The sequence below is a fragment of the Tasmannia lanceolata genome, unplaced genomic scaffold (genome assembly GCF_043159265.1).
Source record: "Tasmannia lanceolata isolate RefF3 unplaced genomic scaffold, GAP_Taslan_0.1 ptg000002l, whole genome shotgun sequence".
NCBI lineage: Eukaryota > Viridiplantae > Streptophyta > Magnoliopsida > Canellales > Winteraceae > Tasmannia > Tasmannia lanceolata.
In genome coordinates, this window is record NW_027518679.1 from 20,788,259 (window position 1) to 20,802,000 (window position 13,742).

Consider the following 13,742-nt stretch of genomic DNA (forward strand, 5'->3'; position numbering starts at 1 on the left):
TATCTCGCTCCTCTCCTTCGAGTCGAGACTCCTCGCCATCCTATTCATCGGTGGTTGATGCCGGAAGGCAAGAGGTGCAGGAGTGATAGGCGGATAATTGTCATCTCTGGAAATAGCCCCACCTATAAAGTCCCATCCCCTTGAATCCGATTTCTCGGGCGTCAAAGATTCTATTGAAGGTTGAATCGTTCACTCCTCGGTAGAGCCAGATAAAAGAGAATGAAGAAGGGGTGGGAAAGGAGCGAGAGGATGCGGGCTCCTTTCGCATTTTTCGGGACAAGTAGTGAATGAGGTTGCATTGGATCGGACAGCTTTTAGGTCTTACCCTCTTTTGACTGCCTAATTAGAGGACGGCGCGAAGCGTAGTCACTTCCGGAATGAATGAGTGCAGCAAAGTCTCTTATCTTCCCCCTACGCCCTAAGAAAGAAAAACTGAGCAAGATAGCTTCAGCTTCCATTGAGCGTTGAGAGAGAAATCGAGATGTGAGAAAAAGAATAGCTTTTCTTCAGCTCTTCACTAGCCATTGCCAATCCTGTTCTCGATGGGAAAGCTTTACCTTAAGTGGAGTGGCCAGGCTCTGATCTGATTCCTCTTCGCGACTCTGAATGAATGCTGTCGGCATTCAATCATACATATTCGAAGTGTGCCGCGAGTCACCTTAGAGAAAGTGAAATAACTTATAATGATTGCTAGCAGATGTTATGAAAGAAGGGATAGAAGGAGGAGAGACTGGGGAATGTTTGTAAACTATACGAGAATTCCTCTGATTCCTCCATTCCAACCAGGTTTTCAGGAATAAGCACTGCAAGAATGGCGATACCCCCTGCAGTTACCTCTAAAAGGAATGATCTCGGGCATCAATCTAAAGAGAGTTTGGTAGCTTTCCCTTTACACGGGCAATTTCCTTATCTAATTAAATTAAAGGAAAAGGAAGAACTCGCTTTCGCTAGGCACCAAGGCTTCTTTCACTCCTAACTTCCCTTGAGCCTGGTTAAGAAAGGAAAGCCGGTCCAATCCCAGCTTTTGAAACAAGAGAAAAGATCACAGCGGCAAAGACCTAAGAGAAAGGAGCTATATTATCGAGCTCGAGCCTTCTTCTTCAAAAGCAGTTGTATTTGGGCAACCTGGGTATGACTGAGGATGTTAAGACTCTTTGTCTTGCAGCCTTGATGCTCAGTTCTAGTGGAAGAGCTGTTCCACCTTTTGGCCTCCTTTTCGATTTGACGGATGAGAGAAGAGATCCGGCTAGAGGCTTGACCTGACTTTCAATCTAGTTCTTCTATTCTAATAATCTTTTTCATCTTTTATTGTATAAGATATGTTCTTTCTGAGAAGCAAGAAACCCCACGGAGCGGTTCTGGAATAAATTCCCTTCTTTCTTTTTTAGGATGTTATGGCTCGTATCCGATCATCAACTGTGCAAAAGAAGTTCTAAAGACCCAAGGAAATAAATGGGAAGGGCTTATAGCTTGGCATTCACTCTTGAGTCATTTATCGGTAGGAATGGCCGGTAATCAATGACACGAGTGGGACGCAAAGAATGCATAAACAACTACTACGGCAGACAAGACTGAGCTGAAGGGTTAAAGGGCGGTCGCATTGACAAAGCTCCCAGTATCTAAAATGGGTTTCTAACAGCTGGCCTCTCTCTTTTCCAATGCTTTAACAAATTGGCTGAGCAATCCCTTTCGTACACAGGTTGTTTGATTCTTTCGAACAGGAAAACCAGAGATTTAGACAAACAGGAAGGCAAGAGAAAGACGGATACAAGAGGAAGAGGCTGCGAGTGGTGCGAGCGGAAAGAGCTGCGAGAGGAAAGCCTTAAGAGAGAGGGGGGCGAGGACTTGAAATTGGGGTTCCCCATGCTTCTCCAACGCGGAAGCCCGAACCGTTGACTTTCTGTCAGCGGCTATGGGAGTGTCCAGATCTTGCTTGACCTGGCCTCCTGGAAGCTTATATAAAATTGTGGTACTATGATCAGCTTTTTTTTTGAAGTCATTGCTCAAGATTTCACCGGTCCGATGGCTGTTCTCCACTAACCACAAGACTCTCAAGTCTTGTGCTTATCAATCTTTACTACATTTATTATTTTATCTCCTCCTACTTTTTTTTTGTTTAGTCGTTTTGTATCTGATTTGTCTGAAAATAGATTCGATTGCTTTTGTTCAGGTGCTACTTGAACGGCTTGCTTTCTCTCTCGGCGGGCGAGCCCTTTCCTTTTGTCTCAAGGGGTGGTTGGGCTGCTCAGGGGGGCTTGCCTTGTTGATTGGAATTGCCCTCAAAGCTGTCCTAACTGACGAGGCCCATAAGGTGTTACCCGACCCCGACGAGGATATTTCGGGGGCAAAGCGGCCTCACCCATCCAGCAGCAGCACCTCCTCCGACGAGGTGGACCACTTACTCAAATCTCCTTCCACCTCTTTGGAAGGTCACCCTTCCAGTGAGACGGATTCCAACAAAGAAATCTTCTATACTCCTGAATCCTCCGATTCCGATAAGGAATCTTTGTTGAAAGAGTTAGCGGAAGAGAATAGGGTTCTTCATGGTCCTGAAAAAGAGGACTGGATAAATAAATTTGTTAAGACTTTCAATGAGAGCTTAGATCAACTTGATCCAGATAAAATAATGTATTCACGCATTCCTTAAAAAAAGATCATTGAAAAACTGAACTTAGATCATCCCGGTTGCACGAAAGGCGATTTTGAGTTTACATATAATTGGGTAAAGCCCTGGCATACTAAAAATCCGGGTTTTCCTCAACTTATAGACGAAAAGTTCAAGGAATACAAACGCAAATTCGACTAAAAAGGGCTTGGTTTGTAGGACGGCAGCTAAGTAGCACACTTTATTAACCCTAGAAAAGTGCCCCGGACGTACCCACGTGGGGAACCGGGTTACCAAAGTAACGATCAGTCTTAGGTTGAAATCCGGGTGCTTTACGCATCCGGAAGCGCTGGTTCGAGTCTAGCTCGTTACAAAGGCAGAAGTCAAAGTCTAAAACTATAGCCTAGCCCCGGAGGATTCCATTTCGATCCAAACTCTCCAGCCCACATCTTTCTTTATATAAAGAAAGATGTTCGTCTCCTTTTTGTTGTTTTGGAGATAGATGTGAAGGAGAGAACTGCAAGAAAGCAAAAGCCTAGCCTAGTATGAGAGTATATGAGAGTACTGGAAAAAGCCCACCAACCTCGGTTTGATCCAGGCATTCGAGGCTATCAACAGTAGTTACTTATCGGGTCCGACCGCGTCTCAGAGGGCTGTCTGCACCCTTAGTTGCCATTATGTTGGTCTCCGGGTTGACGCAAAAGGCGTAACCCTCAACCAAGTAGTCTCTAGTAGCAAAAAACCCACTACCCGCGGAGACAATCCTGTTTATTATCCGACTTTCCTTATTCCAGCAATGTCAATCGAAAGGGAGGAATCCACTCTCTAATCCACGCCCATCCGTGAGATGGAAATGGAACTAGCGGATAGACGAGTCTTTCTTCTCCCTGAACATTGGGATCATTGGTTGAGAGTTCAGGGTGAGAACATGTTTACTGCCAACAGAGAATGAGATGTCTATTTCCCGGGGTTGAGACTCCACTTCTACTTCTTCGCCAGATATATCGCAATCTGCGACAGGCAGATCACTTCACCATTCGGCCCATCAAGAAAGTCATATCCTGCCACCAAAGCTATCCGGGTTTTCTCGCCTTCCTCATCCGAAGGCATCGTAACATATGTATCAACGATTTTAAGGTCGCTTTTTGACCCGGGCTTTCATCCTTTTCAGCCTATCAAGAAGAGCTAGCCAGACTAATGACCGTGAGTGCGACGGACGGCACCCTGGTCCATGAAATCTAGCCTTCGCCATTACAAGCCGGGATGAGACAGTCGAGACAATACAATCTGTGACGAAATCATACGGCTATGCCAGGGCGAGCAGTGCTGCTGCTCGGCAGTCACCCGCTTTGATCCTGCCTTATTAGTCATCCGTAGAGCTAAAGGGAATTTTATTAAGCCTTAAGCCATTCCCACACACCGACCAGGGTGGGTGTTCAGTAAATCCTATCCCTAATAGAAAGAGGAGAGATTGCTTGCGCGCTTCGTCAAGTGAGTATTTAGAGGAATTTGAGAATGGTCTTGAGAGCAGCCAAGACTTCTTTCTCTTATTATACGATTTACCAAATTCAACTGACTTCCTTCCCTCTTTCCTGTCTACTTATTCTACTATTGATCATGTCCGATCTCCTTCTTACTAGAGGCGGAAATCTTCCTCATGCGAATCTAAGCTGAAGGTAAAGAATCGTCCGATCTTATTTATTCAATTTCGAGTTAGCGTCGAAAACAGCTTATTCGAGAACAGCAAGAGGGCATTCGAGAGCAGCTACTTCTATTCCTTCTGTGGCATTTGTCCCTGAGACTAGTGCTACTCCCTGCCTTCCTTCCTTTGTATTCATCCCATCTGAGATCGAATGAGGGTAATTCTTTATACGATCATATCTGCAGCGCTTACTGATTCAATCACAGCAGAAAAGATCACAGCGGATACGCATTCAATTGCAAACAGAACACTGGTTACTGATTAACGTCTGACAACAGCTCTTTTTTGGAAGGGAAAGACGGATCCAGACTGTATAATATTTACTTACGAAAGGGTTACCAAAAGCCGAATCATCTGCAACGTCCCAGGCGTATGCGTCAGGAGTTGGAGGATCGGGTGCACAGGCTAAAATCGCAGTGCACAGGCTAGAATTGCAGTGCTTATCGTAGAGGCTGGAATTGCCGGGAATTTTGACTGAGTCTGGAACCCAAGTGAATGGGATCCAGACTCAGTCAAACCCTATCTCACCCTAAAATCGCAGTGCACAGGCTAGAATTGCCGCCGGAGTAGGAACCGTACAAACAACCTCCCAGGCGTATGCGTCAGGAGTTGGAGGATTGGGTCTGTGTCGAAGTCGAAAAATGGTTTGCTGTGGATTTCGTCCCAATTGGAAGAAAAATAACGATATATATATATATATATATATATATATATATATATATATCGGTATTTTTCTTTAGTGACTGACTGTATTGTCTTCCAATTGGGGCTTTCTGGGAGGATGACCCTCCGTTTCTTATTTCTTTGATTGTTTGTCAAGCTTTCGCGAGGGATGAAAATAAAAGCAGTCTCACTCCTAAACTGGCTCCCAATTCTTCGACCAGAACAAGGGAATGTCCTTCCTTCACTTGGCAAAGAGGGAGACAGGCCATCAATACCTTGTTGCAATGGCTTGTACGCCCGCTGGGGGTGTCGCTCCAACTGCCTACCCAATAGAATATTTGGAACAGCAGATGCTAGCCTGTGAGTCAAGCCGCCCTCCAATCAGTCCCATACCCCGTCAAAGTAAAGAAATGGACTCCTTTTCCATAGGGGGAGAACCATATCATATAGCTTTCATGTCGTTCATTCGATCCAGCTTTTCGACCAAAGATAAGTCCTGTATACGCAACAACCCTATCCCATGAAATGAGACTCTGCCTATGAATGGAGATTCCAGCATTACTACGAGAACAGCTCCTAGGCACTATCTAATGAAGCAATTATTCATTGAGAAAGAGGTTGGGAAGAAGATAGAGCCTTAGCAGCTTCAGATCTAGTAACTCTTCTGTCTCCAGGCTGAGTTTTTGCTTTAGATTTCCTTTTAGGAGACTTAGCTGTGGACGGACTGCTGGAGATCATGAAGTTTGAGTTGGAGAGAATAATCTATGATTTGTTCCACCATAGCATGTTGCTGAGCAGGAGAGAGAGGACTGAGCAACATCTGATTAGCAGAGGCAGGTCTTGCATTTAAACTAGGAGCATTTTCATTTGACAAAATGCAGTCATCCTTACTTCCAGAAGCCAGACCTGATTTAATAGCAGCAAGGTCTGAAGGAAAAGACTCTCTCTCTCCTCATGAACAATAGGAGTATCTGAGTCATCATCCAAAGGCTCAGTATTAACAGAATCATCCGCAACAAGAGCAGAATAGGGGTTGTTATGCAACAACTGTTGTTCACTGGGGGATGCCTTATCACTGGGAAGAGACTCAGAATTCACACCTTCAACTAAAATATGTATGATCACTGTTTGAGGAAATAGGCAATGACTGATTAACCACAGCAACTTGATCAACTTTGCCCATAGCAGAAGAGTTATAAATAGAAATAGGACAACCATCAGAATTTGTCTTACTTGCACTTGGGTTTCCTATCTCAGCTTTAGAAGCCATATTTTCAGAAGGACAGGACAAATCAATTAAATCATCAAAGAAAGAAACTTCCTTGGCTTTATTAGAAGATTTAGCCTTCCAAATAGACTGTTGTTTACCTTTACTCGTAGCCTGAGAGGGATGATTCACTTTTGAGGGAATGGTAGTACACCCTTATGAGAATAAGACACCTTTGAGGGAGCATCAGTGGAAATATGTTGAGAGGAGACCTTTGCTTTGTTAACTCCCGATTTGCCCATCATATTAGCACGTCTACATGTATCAATGGTGTGACCTTGAAGATGGCAATTGGTGCAGAAATCAGTCTGACTTTCATAGATCATTTTTTGCCAGAAACAATCATCCTTCCCTTCTATTTTCTATTGGGGTTCAACTCCTCATGTTTCTTTCTCGTCGGGCAACAAGGAATTATGTTGAAGCATTATCCATACTCAGGAGTAGTGAGATGCGAAAACAACAACAAAAAATAGTCTTTCAGGAAGCAAGATACGAATACGAGCCGTAGGAAAGAAAGCGAAGGTTTGGCATCCGTGTCTGTCAGAAACTTCAATCACATTCGAGAGCGAACTCGGTGAGAAATATCAGTAGCGTGCGAGCGCAGTTTACGGAGCTCCGCCATCCGAATCTCGATTTGCAATAAGGAGAAAGACGAGCGCGCAAGTAGAGCAGCGCAAGGAAAGAGACGCGAAGTAGATGTATCAGTCGCGAGACATGCAGCAGGGCTGTTTTAAGGGCGAGGAATTGGAGTTGTTCGGGCAGTGGATTCTGCAAATCCAGACTTCTCGGGCTCGGGCTATTGGCTTGGTAAGACACCAAAACTCATATGTCCAACTCGGCAACTCATATGCCCAACTCCTCTCTTTGATTGATATAGTCTGACCTTCTCAACTATTGGTTTGCCCGCACAGCTCTACTTATATATAGATAGGCTTAGCGATTCATCTTGATATCTTTATTTGGTTTTTACTCGACTCGTATCGACTCGTCGGGACTGATCTCGGATAGAACAACAATACCACTTGATGTTCCTTGTTTCATCGGAGGTGCATGAAAAATCTTCCTTTTCTTTGCGCTCCTCTTTCTCAAACAGTTTTCCGCATGTGTTTCTCCTCCGGAACAAGGTCTGAGGCGTTTCACGAGATAAGGTTGGTTCAGTCAGGAAAGATAGAGTTGGTGAATCAACAGTTCCCAAAAGAGATAGATTTGGTGAATCCACAGCGCAATCAGACAGATATGGTTTTTGAACGGAGACTGAGAAGACAGATATACATTTTCTGATCGACAGCTTGAGCTTGAGCTCGAGCTTGAGACTGAGCTTGCGAGAACGAAGACAGAGAGACAGATATGTTGGTTATGAAATAGCTTAGTTGGTTGAAGGTAAGTGAAACTAAGACTGAGAAGACATGGACTGAGATGAGACACTGTGGACTGACGAGCTGACCTGGCGTACGGACTGAAGAGCGCTTCCGATCGGCTAACTGTCGAGGTGAGCCTCTTTCGCTTAGCCTTTGGGATGCTATTCACTGACCAGTATCATCGTATTAAACAGAGGAATCCGGATCTAAACTTGCTCATAGATCAGGGCATCAGGTTTCCCCTCGAGATCTGACCTTGATCATATGTCAAGGCTAGGTACAGCTCCTTGTGCCGAGTGCGAAAGATAGAGTTGGCGAATCCACTGACCGAGAAGAAAAAAAGAGAGAGATTTTGAAAAGGCAGTGTCAAGAACAGACTGACTGAGAAGAGAACACAGAAAGAGAGAGAGATTCACCAAATCTCTCTCTCTTCCTGGTACCATACATTAATAGGGCTAATGGGGGCCCTCCTCTTTCTCCAATCGAAATCAGACTTGCGTACTCTGAGACCGTTCTGGGGACCTGCTTGCCCTTCTTCCCTCTCGGCAAACAACTCCGGAATGAATGCCTTTGATGCGAAACGCCGGGCGGGTGGAAGTCGAGTGAGGAATAGGATCACTTTTCCGTTCAGTAGTTCAGCACATCGGATCGTGCAGCCGAGGAGTTAGGTTGTCCCCTCCTCCTATCCAATAGTGGTTGGATAGGCCGATCCTGAAAGGGATAGCCAACTGAGTAGCCGTTGAAAGATTCTGCCTTCGCTCTTCAAGATCTGAACCAGCGGAATGGAAAAGCAAGTGAACCTCGCGCCAACTACTAGAAAATGGCGATTGGTCTGATTACTCAATGGTCTATCCATCGCCGTCGTACCTACCCGCTCCAGCTTCAATCATAAGGGGTATCGGAAAGATCGAGTCTCTAATACTGCTCGCCGGGTGGGGAATAAGAATGCATAAGCCGGTTGATAAATCCCTGACTCTTCGATCCTAGCCAGCATGACTTCTTCCCCCCTCTCTCCCAATCTCTTCTCCTGCCGCAACCGAGTCAAGATCTTTTCCCGCTCATTCATCCCCACGTTCAGCTGTCCTAGAGGCGGGTGGCGATCCCTCCCTCGTTCCTTTTTCCGCTGATAGCTATCCATCTCCTGCCGGATTGTATTAGTCAACCGAATCATCAACCCTCCCGTCTCTTGCTATCCACCCCCCCTATTAGTTAGTAAGGCCAGCGAAAGAGTAGTAGGCGACCTCCCTTGCCGGTTTGATTCCCTATACTTCTTGACCTTTCTATCCCTACCTTTATGCCCTCCCTTTCACGGATCGACCACCCGCTATGGATCAATCGCCCTACCCCCAATTCCTTTCTCTCTTGACCGCCCATCCGATGAACGGAAAGGTTCGGGAACCCTGTGTTTTTTAACGTTCCTAATCATGGCGTGTATCTTTGATCGGGGATTGGTCGTAGGTTGTAAACCGAGCACGAAAGAGATGAAAAGGTCGAATGCATCAATCTCGGATTCGGGACACCCAACCTTGATTCCTTAGGCGAGTGGATAATCAATCGCCATCTCGTAACACCACCCCCTGAACCGATTCCATAAACGGAAGAAAGTATGGATAGCCGGGAATTGGTCTTTGCCGAGAAGGTCCTATAGGGATGACTTCTATAGTTGTCAACACCGAACCCCCACATCTTGCTTCTCTTCTCCAGGCCAATCTTTCTAAATACAGGCTGGCTGGATAGGCGAATTCATTCCACTCATTCTCTCCTTTCCCAACAACTTATCTGACAACCTATCCTCTTATCCACAAGCGAGTATAATGATCGCAAATCCTCCTTTCTTTTGGATGATGGATCGATCAAGCTTTCAAGCTCGCTACCATCTCCTGCTTTTCCTAGACTTGACCCCCCTAACATAAGGCTTCACGGGCGGGATTTGGACTGGATGGACCACCCAATCGATCACTAATAGAATGAGGAGGGAGGGCTGGCACATCTATGAACGGAAGAGGAGGCGGGCCTTACTAATAGGGGGAACGATCGGAAGGGGGAGGGGTTTCACCTGCCTTTCCGGCTGCTAAGTAAGCTTGATCAGAAGGGTTACCTTGCCAGTCAAACCCTTTCGTACTCTTTACGTGACACGTCTGCTGGCCAGCTTCCAATCCCTTTCGTACACAGGTTGTTTGACCTATCCAAGGCAAGAAAGAAAGGTTGCATTCCCGGGTTCAACAGCACTTGCTTATCGTAGAGGAAAGAGTGCACTGCGATTTTTGACTGAGTCTGGATCCCATTCACTTGCTTAGGGATTGGAAAGCTGGCCAGCAGACGTGTCACGTAAAGAGTACGAAAGGGTTTGACTGGCAAGGTAACCCTTCTGATCAAGCTTACTTAGCAGCCGGAATAAATATATCTACTTAAATTTCTAACAAGACATTGTTGTTTTCAACTCTAGAGCCATAAAAGATGCCATTTAAAGCTTAAACAATAAAAATGCTAACTAGAGCGTTTCGTTTTCGGAATCAATGACCCCTTTTCGGATTCTAAAGCTTTTGATTTGTTCTTGTGAGCTGAGTGATTTGTTCAAGCTCCTGTTCGAGTCTGATCGTGATAGGTTTTTCTTTTTTTCTTTTCTTTTATTTTGCTCATGAATTGTTTTTTTTTTGGTTAATTTGTGAGATGTCTGGGGATGATAGCTTTTAGGCTCAGGGTTCTGTACCGGTGTGATTGGAAAATGGAAATCCTAGAGCGTTACAACAGGATCTTCTTCTTCTTTTGTTTTTTGGTTGGCTGTTTAAAGTCTTTCTTTGTTTTTCATAGGGCTTTAGATATGTAGTTGTTTCTGCTATTTCGGTTTAAGATTTCCGTCTCAATGTAAGTGAAATTGTTGAATTGATGTTTTAGAGGAGGAAGAGACTCTTAGATTCTAGGATATATCTTGACCCATCAGATGGTTATGAGAGGCTTTACATTCAATACACCAAATGTTAGGTTGAACGAAACTGAAAATATAGCGTGTACGAATGCTCGTTTCTCTATCTTTACTTTTCTCTATTCATTTATTATTATTATTGTTTGACTTGTTGGTTTGGACTAAGGAAAGATGCGACTGAATTTTTAAGTCTAGTTAATCCTACTATGTGCCGATCATTCCTGCTATTCATGGATTAGATTTTTTTTGGGAAGGTAACCTGCTTTTGGATAGCTTTATTATTCCTTTAACCCCAATTAAGTTGGTAAATTTTTAAGATTTTTCTTACATACAAGATCCCAATTGTGTTTTTGCAGATGGCCCGATGGGATGAGATATTATCACTCCCAGTGCAGAACCCGCCAGCCTTTGAATTTTCTTCTGCTGATCTTGTGTGGTCTAGGGTTGAAGGCTCGTGTAACAAAATCGATAGAGTTGCTCTCATCTCCTTCACCAGGGTGGATGACTTTGTTAGGGGAAAGTCATCAAATAAGGATTGTCCCACTAAATTTCATATTGAAGCAAGGAGAAAAGGAACTCCGAAGATGCCCTACAAGCCAAAGGTTGATGGCGTTCTTGAATACATTCTGTAAGTGAAACATATCTTACCCTGGCTTTGTATATGAGTTCCATCCTATGTGACCAAGTTGGATACATGACCCAACTGTGCAGTTATATGATATTATTTGAAAGGTATATTGTTACATAAGTATCGGTTTATACTATATGCATTTCACTAGAAGTATATCAAAATTATAAGTTGTATATTATTATATGAGTGATCTGGATTGTCCTACTGGTAGGTCCTAACTTACAATTTGATGGCCCTAACAATTTCATTGATTGGACAATCCTAACCACCGGTGTATTTTAACTGTTGGATTTGGACAATTGCCTATATGTTTTGGATCTGCTATTTAAAGGCTCTTGAGATAATGATTAGGGTCTCCATGTTTATTCATTCTTGAGGTACGTACGATCCATGGTGCCTCCCCCACGCCCATGCCCACCCCTGTGGACAGTCCAGGACAATAACGTGCCCCCTACATGTTGCACAGTATTATGATGAGTAAGATTTGTATTTCATTATCCCTGCTATATTAATCATACCAAAATAACAGGAAAATGGAAGATCGTTATGGTTTTGTAAGTTTCGGAATGTTTGCCTGTCCAATGTAACAATTTATTGAAAATGGACTACCCATGTTACTTTGGTTCCATCATTAATTGCTTTAGTTGAATGTTCAGGTACTGGTGTTCATTTGGTCCGGATGATCGCAGGAAGGGTGGAGTTGTTCGGCCCAAACGAGTTTATATTGTAAAGAAGAAGAATGTTGGCCGGCCAAATACAAAGAGAGGGTGTGTCTGTCGTTTTATTGTAAAGCGTTTAATAGCTAAGCCGACCGTTGCACTTATCATATATAATCATGCGAAGCATGTAGACAAGAAAGGGTTGCCATGCCATGGTCCATTGGATCAGAAGGCTGTTGGAACTCGTGCCATGTATGCCCCTTACATCTCGGATGAGCTCCGTCTCCAGGGTTTTATCTTTACTATATGTAGGTGTCCCTGTGGAAACCATAATGCAGAGGCACATTCAATCAGTGGAGAAGCAAGGAGGCCCTTGCAACCAGGATGACCTTCTCACACACAGGTATGTCCGTGAATTGGAGAGGAGCATACGGCGTTCCACTTATGAAGCAGATGCAGATGATGTGCTTAGCATTGGCATGTGGATTGAAAATGACCGGAATCACGTTTTCTTTTACGAGGACTTTTCTTATTCAGAACCTTTTGTTTTGGGAATTCAAACAGACTGGCAGTTGCAACAGATGATTCGTTTTGGCAATCGCAGCCTTGTGGCATCTGATTCTAGATTTGGAACAAACAAATTGAAGATCTGTTCAGTTTATTATATTCCTGATAGCTGTCATTTGTCGACTAAGATTTCTGATTCTTTTGAAGCTAAAGATTTAGTGTCTGAAAAGGTATCTTCTATTGGTAGTGACTTTGAATCTAGAGATGGAGATCAAGGTGATGCTGCAGGTGGTAGCGACAGGATGACTGCCATCCTAGCAAATGAGGATGGTGCTTGTGGTGATGTTGCAGAGGAAATTGCTATTGTCGAAGAGATGAATGTTGATTCACTATCCTTCAGGACCTCCTCAACTTCTGGCTCACTACCAATCAAATTACAAAGAGTGGATGACGGTCAATCTCCCAATGAAACCTCATGGAAAGGAGGAGTATCCATGGCATGATTATGAATCCATCTACTTTCAAGACCTCCCCATCTAAATCAGCGTGTGAAGAACAAGTAAATGGGGGTGTCTACTAATGGCATTCTAGACACGGGAGATCAAGATTTAAGGAATGAGAATGAATGTGTGACAGATTAAAATGGCTAGGAGTGTCAATGGATCCAGACAGTCCGATGGACTATCCGAATCGGAAGTTTAATGGACAGGACCTAGACACACTACTAGGATCCATGGACATATTTCGGATGCCGGTCATAGGATCCAAAAAACATACCGATCGGATCCAGACAACTAATAAAAGCTCGCGCGATACTCAGAAATCCGATATTATTATATTATTTTATGAAGGATACCCTTCAATTTTTATAACATTAAGTATTATTTCAAGGATTTTCAGTAAACATAAGCCATATCTATTTTTTGAGCGATTTCTATTTTCAGTATGTTGTCATTCATTTGTCTCAAGTCTTGAGTCAATCTTTTCTTTTCCTTCTCTAACAATTGACTTCAAGTCTCTAATCCGTTGTGTTGTCGCCGTTGCAACTTGAGAATTTTAATTGTGTCAGCATAAGTAGGACCTTCTAGGACACTCTTATGGACGGTCCGATTTGAAATGGGTCGTGACTGATAGTTGGGAAATAGGATCCAAAGAACACTCCGAATCCGATCCGACCAATAAGGGACTTGAGTGGATCATGACGGAGTCATATGAGGATCTGATCCGAAATGGATCACACCCTTAAAAATGGCGAAGGTATTGTAAATCAAGTTGTTAGTGTGATACAAGTCTGAGTCAAGAAACAGAGTCAGAGGTTCATGAATCCAATATACCATCACAAGTTAGACTTCAGAGAATCAGAAGCCAACCAAGCTGGATGACTGATTATGTGTCAAAGTAAAAGGAAGCTTAATCTGACTGGACTG

At 43.8% G+C, this 13,742-nt stretch overlaps 1 pseudogene across 1 annotated transcript; it reads left to right on the forward strand.

Annotated features, from left to right (window-relative positions):
* The first annotated feature begins 2,197 nt into the window (after window positions 1-2,197).
* Window positions 2,198-13,258, forward strand: LOC143886137 (uncharacterized; annotated as a pseudogene). Its single transcript, XR_013253694.1, has 3 exons — window positions 2,198-2,389; window positions 10,875-11,146; window positions 11,806-13,258. The product of XR_013253694.1 is annotated as an uncharacterized LOC143886137 (transcript).
* The last annotated feature ends 484 nt before the right edge of the window (window positions 13,259-13,742 follow it).